General features: G+C 44.2%; 1 protein-coding gene across 10 annotated transcripts in view; it reads right to left on the bottom strand.

Annotated features, from left to right (window-relative positions):
* Positions 1–11009, bottom strand: part of ADARB1 (adenosine deaminase RNA specific B1) — a 277040-nt gene extending 266031 nt beyond the window's left edge. For 5 of the 10 annotated variants that reach the window (XM_050916507.1, XM_050916513.1, XM_050916508.1 and 2 more), the window contains exon 1: positions 10922–11002. The gene's annotated coding sequence lies outside the window, so the exon portion shown is untranslated. Of the gene's footprint in view, positions 1–10921 lie in introns of all 10 variants that reach the window. The other 5 variants (XM_050916505.1, XM_050916511.1, XM_050916509.1 and 2 more) reach the window with 2 other exon arrangements.
* Between the last annotated feature and the right edge of the window lie 2928 nt (positions 11010–13937).

Genomic DNA, 13937 nt, shown 5'->3' with positions numbered 1-13937 from the left:
GTCAGGGGTATATAGTACTAGTCATGGACAGGTCACGGGCCATGAATTTTTGCTTATTGCCTGTGATCTGTCCATGACTTTTACTAAAAATACCTGTAACTAAAACATATAACTGTCAAACGGCATGAGCAGAAGTTTTATAAGCTTGGTGTCGGCCTCAGATTAGACATTTTCCCCCACCCTTTTGCTCAAGCTTAAATCAGTTCAGCCCTTTGCAAAAATTAGGTTGGCAAAGTTACATGAATATAGTGAAAAATAAAAATCAGATAGAAAATTTAACAACTCTAGTGTATCTGTGGTTGGAGTAAGTAGCTGAAATTTGGAAGGATTGTCCTGAAGTCAGAGAGATGCCATTTACTTTCCCTGTGAAAGTCTATCCAGATTTGACCTAGTTATAAACCACAGAAAATTGTTCTCACAACTTCAAGACTTTCAAAACAAAAAAGCACAAACCTGTGTGAAATTCCGAGTTGGACACTGCAATTGGTCCCCAAACTCATCACCCATTTTCCACTCACTCTTAAAGTATTCAGATTCTGATTATTCCTATTATCCCTTCCCGAATGAGCGCACTGAGGACATACCTGAATTTTATCAATGTTCCTAAAAATATCAGATCCAAACTCTCAGCTCATTCCAACCCACGTCCCTTTAGAGAAATGAAAGGACAAAGCTGACTGTTGTATTGAGAAATCCCTTGAAAAGAATGACCTTAGAATGGACCACTCCAGAAAGGACGAAAGGCATAAACATAATTTCCCTAAAACAACAGGAAAAAAAGTCATTACATGGTTGTTAATCCCCAAAATACATTCAACTTTTTTGCCAAAGCCCCTCAGCATAGAAAAATTATAACTCAAGTGGCAGAAGCAGGATCGCTGAAGGAATTTTTGTAGACCGGATCATAAAGTTCTCTAAAGCAGAACTTCAATCCTCATCCATCTTTTTGCAAACAGCTCTAATCCATAGTATCTCTGCTCCAAGCCTCAGCTCTCGCTCTTTCCCTGTTTCAGGAAACACAAACTACTTTATACATGGGCTACCAAAATTCCACTAGATAAGGACAATTCATCCTGATTAAACTCGGCAGGATTCAAAACTGGTGACAGACAGGCAAAAGCCTCTACAGTTCATTACCAAAGCTTTAAGACATCCACTCCCCATAATTGCTAATGTTACATCTTTGAGAATGAGGCTTGTTTTTGAAAAATAAGCTTACCAAATCAAGTTCTCAGCCTGTTTCAGAAGCAGACTGTGGTCTCATAGTTACGGATAGCATAACTAAATGTAACAATGCCCCTATTTTGGTAATCTCTGGGGAATGAACTCAGGCCCTCTAGATGTAAAAGCATGAACCTCTACCACACGACCTGAAGAATCTGATCTCTTGTCATAGTTAACATGTAAACTATGTTAGCATGCGTTACAGATTCCCCTAGTCTCAAAGACGGTGTGGTAAAGTAGATAAAAATTTGCTCTGTTAAATTAGGAACTGGGGTTCTGTTCCCAGCTGTGTCTGTAGTGACCTTGTGCAAGCTCTTAGCTATCTTATCTCTGAAATAGGCTAATTACAGTTATACCCACCAGACAGCAGTTTGAGCCATATTCTCATAAGGGTATACAAAAATATTAACATCAGTCCATGGAAGAACTACGACGAGAACTCATGATTTCTGGGCTTGCAGGGAATTGTTGGAGAAGTTTCTCTCTTCTGGTTGTTTCTCAAAATTGTGATGGCGAAAGCGTCTCACCATGGCAAGACTGTCTACAGCAGAGGCTACATCATATTACTCATCATAAAAAACACAAAAGTTTGCAACAGTACGTAAGTAACATTCCAAAAATATCAACTGTCATTCAAGACATGACTGTTTATGTAAAAGATTCATTACACAGGAGGTCTGCATAATTTTAGAGGTAGCTAGCACTACAAGAGCGCTAGATAAACAATTAGTTTTAAAAAGGTATTTCATCATTAATTATTCTAAACATGTTCTGCTTCCCAAACGTTGGCCTGCTTCCATCCCCAAAAGTGTAGCCAGCTCCCATACTGACACTGCAGCCTGTCACATGACACATTTTAACATCTACAGTAGAACCTCAGAGTTATGAACACCTCAGGAATGGAGGTTGCTAGTTATGAACATTTCAGAGTTACGTAGTCTCAATAAAACGTTCTGGTTGTTCTTTCAAAAGTTTACAACTGAACAAGGACTTAATACAGCTTTGAAACTTTACTATGCAGAAGAAAACTGCAGTTTTTAACCATCTTAATTGAAAGGAAACCAGCACAGAAACTGTTTCCTTACTTTATCAAATCTTTTTTCTTTAATAGTTTATGTTTAACACAGTACTGTACTGTATTTGCTCATTTTGGGGGGAGGTCGGGGTTCTCTGCTGCTGCCTGCTTGCATATTTCTGGTTCCAAATAAGGTGTGTAGTTGACCAATCAGTTCATAACTCTGAGGTTGTACTGTAGATCAGTCTACTGATTGAAGAAGCAGCAAGGTTATAGGGGGCCAAACAGCATGACAAATGTGTTACTATGTTTTCAAGTAAGCAATATTGTACCACATACTTAACTCAAACCATTAGGTCCTGTTTACACTATGAAAAATGGAATCCTTTAATCACTAGTGGTAAAACTAAGGGCTTGTCTACACTATCTGCCAGCTCAGCAGGCAGCAATCGATCCAGCAGGGGTCGATTTATCGTGTCTAGTATAAACACGATAATCGACCGCTGAGCACTCTCCCATCGACTCCAGTACTCCACCAGAACGAGAAGCGCAAGCAGAGTCAATAGGAGAGCTTCAGCTGTCGACTTACCACAGTGAAGACACCGTGGTAAGTAGATATAAGTACCTCAACTTCAGCAACACTATTCACGTAGCTGAAGTTGTGTTTCTTAGATCGAACCCACATGATAGTGTAGACAAGCCCTCAATCAGAGGTAGTAGTAGACATTGCTCAGGCATTTTTACCACTATGTCATCTATCCCCTGCCCAGAACGCCCCCAAGCCTCATCTCTATGCTTCTTCCGTAGCCTCAAAGCTAACAGGGAAACTCCAACATGGTGCATGCTAGGTGCATCACGTTGGCTCTGGTGCTAGCTGAGCCTTCAAAGTTGCTAGCAGAAAAATAAAAAGACTAGCTTAGAATCATGTGTGTGAAATGTCTCTTATCTTTACTATTTAGCACCTAGCTGAAGAGCTAATGGAAAGCACAGCTCAAACAACAGTTTTGCTTTTAAAGACTTCATCCAACTTTATGACTGACACTGCTCAAAACGACACACATCTATTTTATGCTTGTAACAAGTTTAAGATGACATGGTTCTTTCACTTATAGCACTCAGCTGAATGAAAAATGTGGTCTGGATGAAAGCTGGAAGCATGTAGGAAAGTATAGTGGTCAATAGGTTTCCGGTATAGGGTGGTGTTTATGTGACCATTGCTTATTAGCACTGTAGTGTCTAGGAAGTGGATCTCTTGTGCGGACTGGTCCAGGCTGAGGTTGATGAGGCTGAATAGTATCTCCGATAATGTCATGGCAAACCTGGTGGCTGAACTTTGTGACTTTGTCCTCACCCACAACTATTTCAGATTTGAGGACAATTTATACCTTCAAATCAGAGGGACTGCTATGGGTACCCGCATGGCCCCACAGTATGCCAACATCTTTATGGCTGACTTAGAACAAAGCTTCCTCAGCTCTCATCCCCTATGACCCCTACTCTACATGCGCTACACTGATGATATATTTATCTTCTGTACCCATGGGAAGGAGGCCCTTGAGGAATTCCACCAGGATTTCAACAATTTCCACCCCACCATCAACCTCAGCCTAGACCAGTCCACATAAGAGATCCACTTCCTAGACAATTCAGTGCTAATAAGTGATGGTCACATAAACACCACCCTGTACAGGAAACCTACTGACCGCTATACTTACATACATGCCTCCAGCTTCCATTCTGACCACATCACACGATCCACTGTCTGCAGCCAAGCTCTAAGATACAACTGCATTTGCTCCAATCCCTCAGAGACAAACACCTACAGGATCTTTACCAAGCATTCTTAAAACTACAATACCCACCTGATGAAGTTAAGAAACAGATTGACAGAGCCTGAAGGGTACCCAGAAGTCACCTATTACAAGACAGGCCCAACAAAGAAAGTAACAGAACGCCACTAACCGTCACCTACAGCCCCCAACTGGAACCTCTCCAGCGCATCATCAAGGATCTACAACCTATCCTGAAGGACTATCCCTTACTCTCACCAACATTGGGAGATAGCCAGTCCTCGCTTACAGACAGCCCCCCAACCTGAAGCAAATACTCACCAGCAACCGCACACCACGCAATAAAAACACTAACCCAGGAACCAGACTTCGTTGCCAACTCTGTCCACATATCTATTCAAGGGACCTAACCACATCAGCCACACCATCAGGGGTTTGTTCACCTGCACATCTACCAACATGATATATGCCATCATGTGCCAGCAATTCCTCTCTGCCATGTACATTGACCAAACCGGACAGTCTCTATGCAAAAGAATAAATGGACACAAATCTGACATCAGGAATTATAACATTCAAAAACCAGTAGGAGAACACCTCGATCTCCCTGGTCACTCAATAACAAACTTAATAGTGGCAATTCTTCAACAAAAAAATTCAAAAACAGACTCCAAGAGGAAACTGCAGAACTGGAATTAATTTGCAAACTGGACACCATCAAATTAGGCCTGAATAAAAACTGAGTGAGAGTGGATGGGTCATTACAAAAACTAATTTTGCCATACTAATTTCCCCCTATTGTTACTCAAACCTTCTTGTAAACTGTTTGAAATGGGCCACCCTCATTATCACTACAAAAGTGATTTTTCCTTCCTTGTTATTCTACTGTTAATTGAATTGTCTCCTTAGACTAACCCCCCACTTGCTAAGGCAACTCCCATCTTTTCATGTACTCTCTCTCTCTATATATATATATACACATACACACACACACACCTGCTACTGCATTTTCCACTCCATGCATCTGATGAAGTGGGTTCTAGCCCACGAAAGCTTATACCCAAATAAATGTGTTAGTCTCTAAGGTGCCACAAGAACTCCTTCTTGTTTTTGCTGATAGAGACTAACACGGCTACCACTCTGAAACCAATCTAAAAAGAGTGTAGGATGCATGCAGCTACAAAGTACTGTGGGATTAGGAACCTGGAAGCAAACAGCAGATCTTTTGGGGGCTGTACGTTGGGGGGAAAGGTTGAAAAACCCTAATATATTTTAGCTTTGTTCTTGCCATGTAATTTAAAAAAAAATATCAAGAGATGCTCAGGGATGGAAATAGAAGTTCAGATATATGCAAAAATGATTAAATGTTAATAAGAGACCCTGAGCTAGCTATTACATTTATTCCCTTGCCCCAATGGAAAGTGATTTGTTCCTAATTACATATATTTAAACACCACTTACAGCAACATTGTGAGGAATTCCACAAAAAATATTGTTTTGATTCAGTATCTGATACCATCACAAGGTCAGTTTTGACTTCAAACCTTTAAAACATTTCCTATCATCTAAAACTGGTCTGGAGAAAAAGCAGCGTCAAACAATTAGTTTTTATCTGCAACAATAATTAAGTTGAGAGAGAACTGAAAAGCCAAATGGGTATACTGCTTATGTTAACTTACTTTAGCTACCGTTCAAAGAATTTTAAATATAAAAAACCCTTTAACAAACAGATTTTCCCCAATTTAAAATGTAACAGCTTGGCCTGCCAAAAAAAAAAAAAAATGAAGCCAATTTAAAATTCAACTAGACCCAACCAAATACTCCAGAAATAATGAAACCTAAGTGTACACAGGCCAAAGAAACAGATGGCAAACCCATGTTAGGAAGATCAATGTAGCTTGTTTTAACCAATCAGAGAACAAAGCAAGATGCCATTCCACCTCAAAGAGCAGCCATGGTGCTCTTTATTCGACAGTAATTACTCTATAAATACATACACTTCTCCTCTCCAAAAGAAAACAATACCAAACAGGAGTCCAAGATATTAAAAATGAAATTTTGAAGACTAGGTAGAAATTATTAGTAGAAATGGATACAGCAATTCAGAACCTCTCTAGCAACAGCTCTCCCGATAGCATAAAGTCTGAAAAACTGACAGGGAATAGATCTCAGCTAGTCGCACAGCAACTGACTCCAAAAAGTTATTAAAATATACCTTCTATGAAGTGAATGGTTCAAGGATCAGCAACTGTTCATAGAACTTTGCACCTCTAGGTCAGTGGTTCACATCCAGACGAGACCAGTACTTATGAGTTATCTAATGATCAGGGTGAAGTAACATAAAAACAACTTTTTTTAAATCATTGATTTAATTGAGGCTGAACCTTTTAAAAACTAATTTATAATTAACTAAGCATATAAATACATACTACTGAGGTGTATCTTATTTGAATTTATTGGGCTGCCACAAGAAAAAAAAAATACTTACAGCTGAAGCCCTGATCTTGCAAACATTTAAGCAGATATATAATTTTACTCACATGATTAGCCCCATTGATTTCAATGGGGCTATTGATGTACTTAAAGTTAAATACCTGTATCTTCCTAACATTCAGTGCATAACAGGCTAAAATTGTATTTTTATTAAAAACTTCTTAGTGGCATCGAATCTTTGTCAAATCAAAATAAAAGTACAACAGTACTAACAATGAAAATTTTAGTTTTTCAATAAATCAACAGTTATTGCGAACTACTTCTTATAAAGAGGCCAACATTTTCAAATAACAGAATACTTAAGAACCTAAAGGGGGACTTTTCTGAAGAACTAAAACTAGTAGCACAAGGCCCACTGACTTCAAACTCAGATGAACCAGCATAGCTTGGATGAAACAATTCAACTTTCTTGATTTATAGAAGCCTGATATCAGCAGGCGACGCTGACTGAAAACACAGCATGGGTTATTTTCTTCAATATTTTGCAATTGGAGGGCTAGCTCAGTGGTTTGAGCACTGGCCTGCTTAACCCAGGATTGTGAGTTCAATCTTGAGGGGGCCATTTGGGGATCAGTCCTGCTTTGAGCAGGGGGTTGGATTAGATGATCTCTTGAGGTCCCTTCCAACCCTAATAATCTATGACTCTATAATAACTATGTTAATGAGGCCCTGGACTTTTCTTTTCCAGCATAATGAATATTTTAAATGTGATATCTCCATGTAAAATATGAAATTCTAGGGAACCAAAGTACAAAGCTCAGTTTTGCAATTTAAAACTACAAAATGGGAAGAAAGTAAATAAACATGCAAATAAAAATCTGCTTTCATTTAATAATAGAAGCAAACAATTTTTAAATTAAAAATGGGATGCTTTTAAATTCTTTTTCATCAGGCCAGATTGGTATTTATTTAACATTTTGAGTAAGGCCTCTTGCTGATGTCTAAGGGCTTGTCTACACTTAACAGAAGATCGACAATCAGTGATCGATGCATTTGTGGTCAATTTTGCAGGTCTACTGAAGACCCAGTAAATCAGTCGCAGATCGCTCCCCCATCGACTCCTGTACTCCACCAGATAGAGAAGAGTAGAGGGAGTCGACAGCAGAGAGTCTCCCATCAACATTGCGTAGTGTGGTCCCTGCAGTAAGTAGATCTAAGCTACATTCATCTGAGTTATGCTATTCACATAACTCGAATTGCGTAGCTTAGATCAAATATCCCCTGTAGTGTAGACAAGGCCTAAGAGGGCAATCAATGAATGTCCAAGATGACTAATTTGCCCTCTGCACCGTAAGTGTTCCTAGAAATCTCTAGAACAGAATTACAACGCAAGCTGGACAGAATGGGAAAGTTTGTTTTGCATCTGCCATACTTATTCTGCAAAGAAACAGAACACTTTACTGTCTAGTAATAGCTGGTATTTGTTAAGTGTTACAACCAGCTCCATACATTTCACTCTCCCTATCCCAAGAAGCTTACAAGCTAACCTTTTCAAGTCCACTATATTTACTTTGAAAACATGGTTGTTCAGAACATAAAACTTTACTGTAAGGGTGTAAAAAAGAGCAATTACATTAAGCAATTAATAACTGTAGAATACTACCATGTATATTAGGTAGGACTACAAATACACCTCACTGTAAATGTTAACATACCAGCATAATTCATTTCTTTAACCACAAAATTTCAGAAATCAAATGAAAAAAATTAATAAGCTGATGCTAGTTAGAATAGATTTTATTCCCCTTTTTAGTAAGGAGTGTCCTTGTGGTTTGTAGACTATAATTTGTAATATATAAAGTAAATCTATGCAGCTGGAAGTCAACATGCAGCAGCCTGCTGGTGGCACACTTCTGTTATCCTGAGACATCACAAATTCAGAGCACTCATTGTGACAATAAATTCCCAGTGCAGACTTGTGAAGTTAGTTCTAAAAAAACATACTTAACAGTAATAAAAAGACTTCCTTTTCCTCCTTCACCACGGTACTTTGTTGGATTATTTAATTTTCTCCAAAGATTTTAGAAATACAGTTTCTTACATTAGCTGACATTCAAACCACATAGTAAACCTTGAATTTGTAGCACTAAACTATTTTACAATTTTAAGATTATAGAACTGGAAAAGTAGAAACTTAAAGGTTCTTTGACCATTAGGTTTGCAAAAGTATAATTAAGCATTTAGGTACAACTATCTCATAGACTAGAATCACAGCATAGTGGCGCAGTGGAAGCATGCTGGGCCCATAACCCAGAGGTCAATGGATCGAAACCATCAGCTGCTACGCATGCGCTTGTTTCTCAATCCTTGAGGGGGCCACATAGGGATCTAGGGCAAAAATTTGTCTGGGGATTGGTCCTGCTTTGAGCAGGGCATTGGACTAGATGACCTCCTGAGATAGCTTCCAACCCTAATATTCTATGATCTCAGCCACTAGGAGAACATATAGTTGTTAATAACTAAAATGTTGTGATGCTCTCACCCCTTTTGGGCCACTCCAAAAGAAACATTGTATACCCCAATGAAATTCTGAAATTACAAGTCATTTAAGGAATTTATTTAATTTAGTCCAATGTTCAAATATCTTAATCACATTTCAAATTGCACAGCATAAATCTTCTTGGTAGTCCCGGTTTTCAGTTCTGTAATTAGTTAAACCATATGCCCCATCACCAACTTCTCTACAGGTCATTGCGCTTCTCTTTACATCACTACTGTCTGCTGGTTGAGATGTATGTCTCTGTCTGCATCTTCTTCAGTCAGCCCCTCCATCCCTCTCTAATTGTTGTTCTTTACAGACAGGATCCCTCAATTCTATTAGTTTTTTGAACTTGAGTTTGCTAGAATACCACCACTTTGAGGGCTTGTCTACACCATGCAGCTTTTAGCAACACGGCTGTGTCAACACAGCTTTGTCGCTAAAACTCAGCACGTGTAAATGCTCTTTTTTGGTACTTTGTCGGCACTTTTGCCAACAAAATACTTCTAGCCTTGCGAGCAACACTAGCTTTGTCAGAAGGATATTGCTCCTGCCGACAAAGCCGCGTTCATACTGCCACTTGCATCGGCAAAACTTTTGTCTTTCACACGGAGGGTGGGCTTTTTTAAGTACCCGTGAAAGAAAAATGTTCTGTCAACAACTTTGCAGCGTAGACAAGCCCTGAGCAACTACTGCCTATGCACAAACAACTTTAAATAAATCTACAGTTAGGGAATGCAAGATCCCACTCCTGAAAAAAATACATTTTAAAGTGGAAGACCCTCACCATACCCACTCCTTAAGACCATTGCACTGTGGAAGATTAAGCATGAAAATATTATACTCACACTTCAATGAACTACATTTAAAGATTAGATTACCCTAATCAGTTTTTATAGTATTTCATCAACTTTTTTGAAGGATAAATTTCAAAAGGTAATTTTAGTGAACATGGAATGCTTTAAACCCATTTTGATCCTTTGTATTTAAATCAGTGTTATAAATGTGAATGAATGATACTATTTTCCAATCCCAAAACAGAGCCATTGGTATGTTTGCATGTTAGGCTCCTAAACTGCCTTTTAAGTTAAGTATCAAGAAACCAAATCCAAACTGTAGCTTCAATGATCCATATGTTTAGTGGAGAGAAGTGAGTATAGTTACAGAATTGATTTTAAAGGCAATTACCTATGACATAAATTGCGAGAACTAATACAAGTGGAGTTTAACTAGCATAGCACAAAAAGAGATGGGAGGAATTTTAGGTGGCTAGAAATGGACACTCTGACCAGTCCTCAGTGCATCTGCCTGCAGCCACAGGCCAGCTCGCTGGCTAGAGGGACAGCCCTAACACCCGTCAGTCACCTTCAGGCCTAACGCCCCCAATCTCGTTCCAAGTGCCTACAGAGCAGACACCGCCACCCCAAAGGGCAGCCCAGCGAGCTGGACACTCCAGCTCTATGTACTGAGCAATTCGCAGCCTCTCCCTCCCCAGATATGCCAGGGATGCAGGCGGCTTCCTCCGCCGCGCAGTCACCCCCAGCGAGTCCCGCTCCCCAAACCAACGCCCTGCGGCCGGGAGCGGTGGGGCAGGCGGGCTGCAGCGGGGTCTGGAGGTCAGCGCAGAGCCCCCCGCCCCGGCTGGCCCCCTGTCCGCTCAGTGCCACGGGAAGCGAGACCTCGCCCTGCAGCGGGGCCGGCCCGCACCTGCAGCCGCGCGGCTCCCCGCGCCACGAGCGCCGCGCCGCCCCCGGCCCGCAGACCCCCCGCGCCCGGCCCCCGGGGACACCCGCTCCCCGCCGGAGCTCCCCTCAGCGCCCGCGGGCGGCCCGGGACGGAGCGTCAGGACCTGGACAGGTCCCGGCGGGGCGGGGCGGGGCCGAGAGAGCAGCGGCGAGCCCCGCCAGGGCCGCCCCTCACCTGGCCGCGGCTCCTCGGGCTACCGGCGGGCGGCGGCAGCCTCGCGCTCCCCTCAGCCGACACTGAGCTCAGGCCGACCGGCCCCGCGCGCACGCGCGCTGCTCCACAGCCCGGCAGGCGCGAGCCCGCCAACGCGCCGGTTGCGCGTTCACGCGCCAGCCTCAGACTCCGCGCGCCACGCGGGGCCGCCGGCCAATTGGGCAGCAGCAGGCACGGACAGGGGGGAGGGCCCTGGCGCGCGTGCGGCCTGAGGGGCGGAGTCAGAGGAAGGAACCCGGCCGCTGATTGGTGGTAGGCACGGAGCCGTGCACGCGCCTCTTCTCCCCTCCTTCCCTCCCTCCCCCGGCTGCGAGGATCTGCAGAGTGGCTCGGGAGCGCGGGGCGCGTGCCCTAGCGCGAGCCTGAAGGGGGCGGGGGGGTGGGAGGCAGGTGCAGGGGCGGCGGGGCGCTCGGGCTGGTGCGGCTCCCGACAGGTCCCTGCCGTGCTGCCCGCCCGCGGCTCCGGGGCCCCCTTGCGGGCTGGGGTCGGGGGTCCGCAGGGAGCCGCAGCCCCGCCGCGGGGTCATGTCCTGGGTCGCTGCTCGGCCGTGTAGTGCAGCCCCCCCCCCCGGACCGGGGTTCGTGCTGTGCGTTTCGCTGCCGTTTTTCTGGGCGCTCCTACGTGCCGTTCCGGGGGCCTAAAACGGTCGCTGGCATTGTGTGCGTGATTGCAGCGGTGCCGTGGGATTGCCTCCCGGGTTGCTGCAAACTGACGGGGCCTCCCGTTCGTTTACCCCTAGTCTGTGACTGCTGTGGTATGAAATAGCTGTGCTGCTGGTTTGCCACTGCTTACTCCAACTTTCCTTAGCAGGTACAGCTTTTCCACTAGTCCCAGGAATAGTCAGAGCATTTAAGGCCAGCAGGGACCATAAGATCACCTGGTCTGAGCGCCTGTATACTACAGGTTGTCACAGATATCACTCAGCACCAGCGCACTACACCACTAACTGAAATTGGAACAAGGAATAACAGGCCACAAGAGGCTAAAGAATTATGTGCCACACGGACTAAATAGGAGAGACCTAGGCCCATGCATTGGCAGGGAAATGATTAAAGTGAGATACACCCACCTAAACTTGGCAAGTGACCCATCCCCACCCCGCAGAGGAAGTTGGAAACCCCCCACGGTCACTGGCAATCTGACCTGGGGGAAAAGTCCTTCCTGACCCTGTGTATCAGACCTTGAGCATGGGAACAAGAACCAACCAGCTAAGCACCTGACAGAGAGAATGCTTGGTGCAGTTGTAACACTGACAGACCCCAGTCATGGCAGGCAGGATTGAATCGGGGACCTCTGGAGCCAGTAGCGTAGCTGGTGGCGTTCAGCGGAAGCAGCCGCTTCCCCTCAGACCTGCAGGCGCGGAAGCGACACCTGCTGGCTGGCGCTGCTGGCCACACAGCTGGAGGAGCTGCGGGGCAGCAGCAGCAGCCCGGTGTGGAAGCAGCGGCTGCCAGCCGGCGCTACCACCCACACGGCCGGAGGAGCTGTGGGGCGGCAGCCTGGCTCGGAAGTGGCGCCTGCCGGTTGGCGCTGCCACCCACACAGCCAGAGGAGCCGCGAGGTGGCAGCCTGGTGCGGAAGTGGTGTCTGACAGCCAGCACTGCCATCCACACAGCTGGAGGAGCTGTGAGGCTGCAGGCTGGCACGGAAACTGTGCCTGCCAGCCGGTGCAGCCAATCACTGGAACAGGAGCACCCTGGCCCTCCCTATCTCCAGTTGTAGCCATCTCTGATGCTTCAAAGTAAAGAGACAAAATCAAAATACATAGGGGGTGGGGAATCCCCTTCCTGTGGCCAGCTGAAGCCATGAAGCATGAACTTTTAGGAACATAAGACAAACTGGAAAGGAGCTCTAGGCCTGCTAAGCCCTACTGATACTGATCATTGCAAGCAACCACATCATACATTCCCACTCATAAACTTGTCACCCTCTTTCTTAAAACTAATTACGTTGTTTGCCCCCTGCACCATCTGGGTAAAAGAAAAGAGTCCAGGCATCTTTCTTGGTAGCAACTAGGGGACACTAGCAGCACCAGCTAAACGAGCATACTTCACTGCTCCTACTGCGGATGCAGATTTGCTGGTATAACTGCATCCACACTACAGGCTCTTGCTGGCATAGCTACATTGATCACATAAATCACATCTCATTATACTCCTGACCAATATAGCTATGTGAGCAAGAATTTCTAGTGTAAACCTGGCCTTACCTTTATTATGTCGGTCTGTAGCATGATGTTCAGTGGTCTCAGCTGGCAGCTAGTTTCTTGTAAAGACAATGAGCCTTCCCAAGTGACATTCTTGTATGGATCGTCATATTCTTGAGATTTCTGAATGACTTTGTCTAGTAGTTTTCAGTCTCTTTCATTCTCCCAAAGGAATATATTACAGACTGATAATATTCCTTGCCTTGCACACATGGGAAGGATTTCACTCTCTAAGGGCTTGTCTAAACAAAAGCTGTATCCTTTAACAATAATTAAAGGATACAACTCCTAGTGTGGAGTTATACTGGGATAAAGGAGTGTTCTACAGGTATAGCTCTTCCCATATGGGAAGGGAAATAAACTATTCTGATCTAACTGTGTCTGACTAAGGGTATGTCTACACTACGGGATTATTCTGATTTTACATAAACCGGTTTTGTAAAACAGATTGTATAAAGTCGAGTACATGCGGCCACACTAAGCACATTAATTCGGCAGTGTGCGTCCATGTACTGAGACTAGCTTCGATTTCCAGAGCGTTGCACTGTGGGTAGCTATCCCGTAGCTATCCCATAGTTCCTGCAGTCTCCCCCGCCCCTTGGAATTCTGGGTTGAGATCCCAGTGCCTGATGAGGCAAAAAACATAGTCACGGGTGGTTCTGGGTACAGCCTCACCCCTCCCTCCGTGAAAGCAGCAGACAACTGTTTCGTGCCTTTTTTCTTGGGTGAACTATACAAATGCCATAGCACAGCAAGCATGGACCCTGCTC

The sequence above is a fragment of the Gopherus flavomarginatus genome, chromosome 10 (assembly GCF_025201925.1).
Source record: "Gopherus flavomarginatus isolate rGopFla2 chromosome 10, rGopFla2.mat.asm, whole genome shotgun sequence".
In the NCBI taxonomy this organism is placed as follows: Eukaryota; Metazoa; Chordata; order Testudines; family Testudinidae; genus Gopherus; species Gopherus flavomarginatus.
This window is presented reverse-complemented; position numbering and strand designations above follow the sequence as displayed.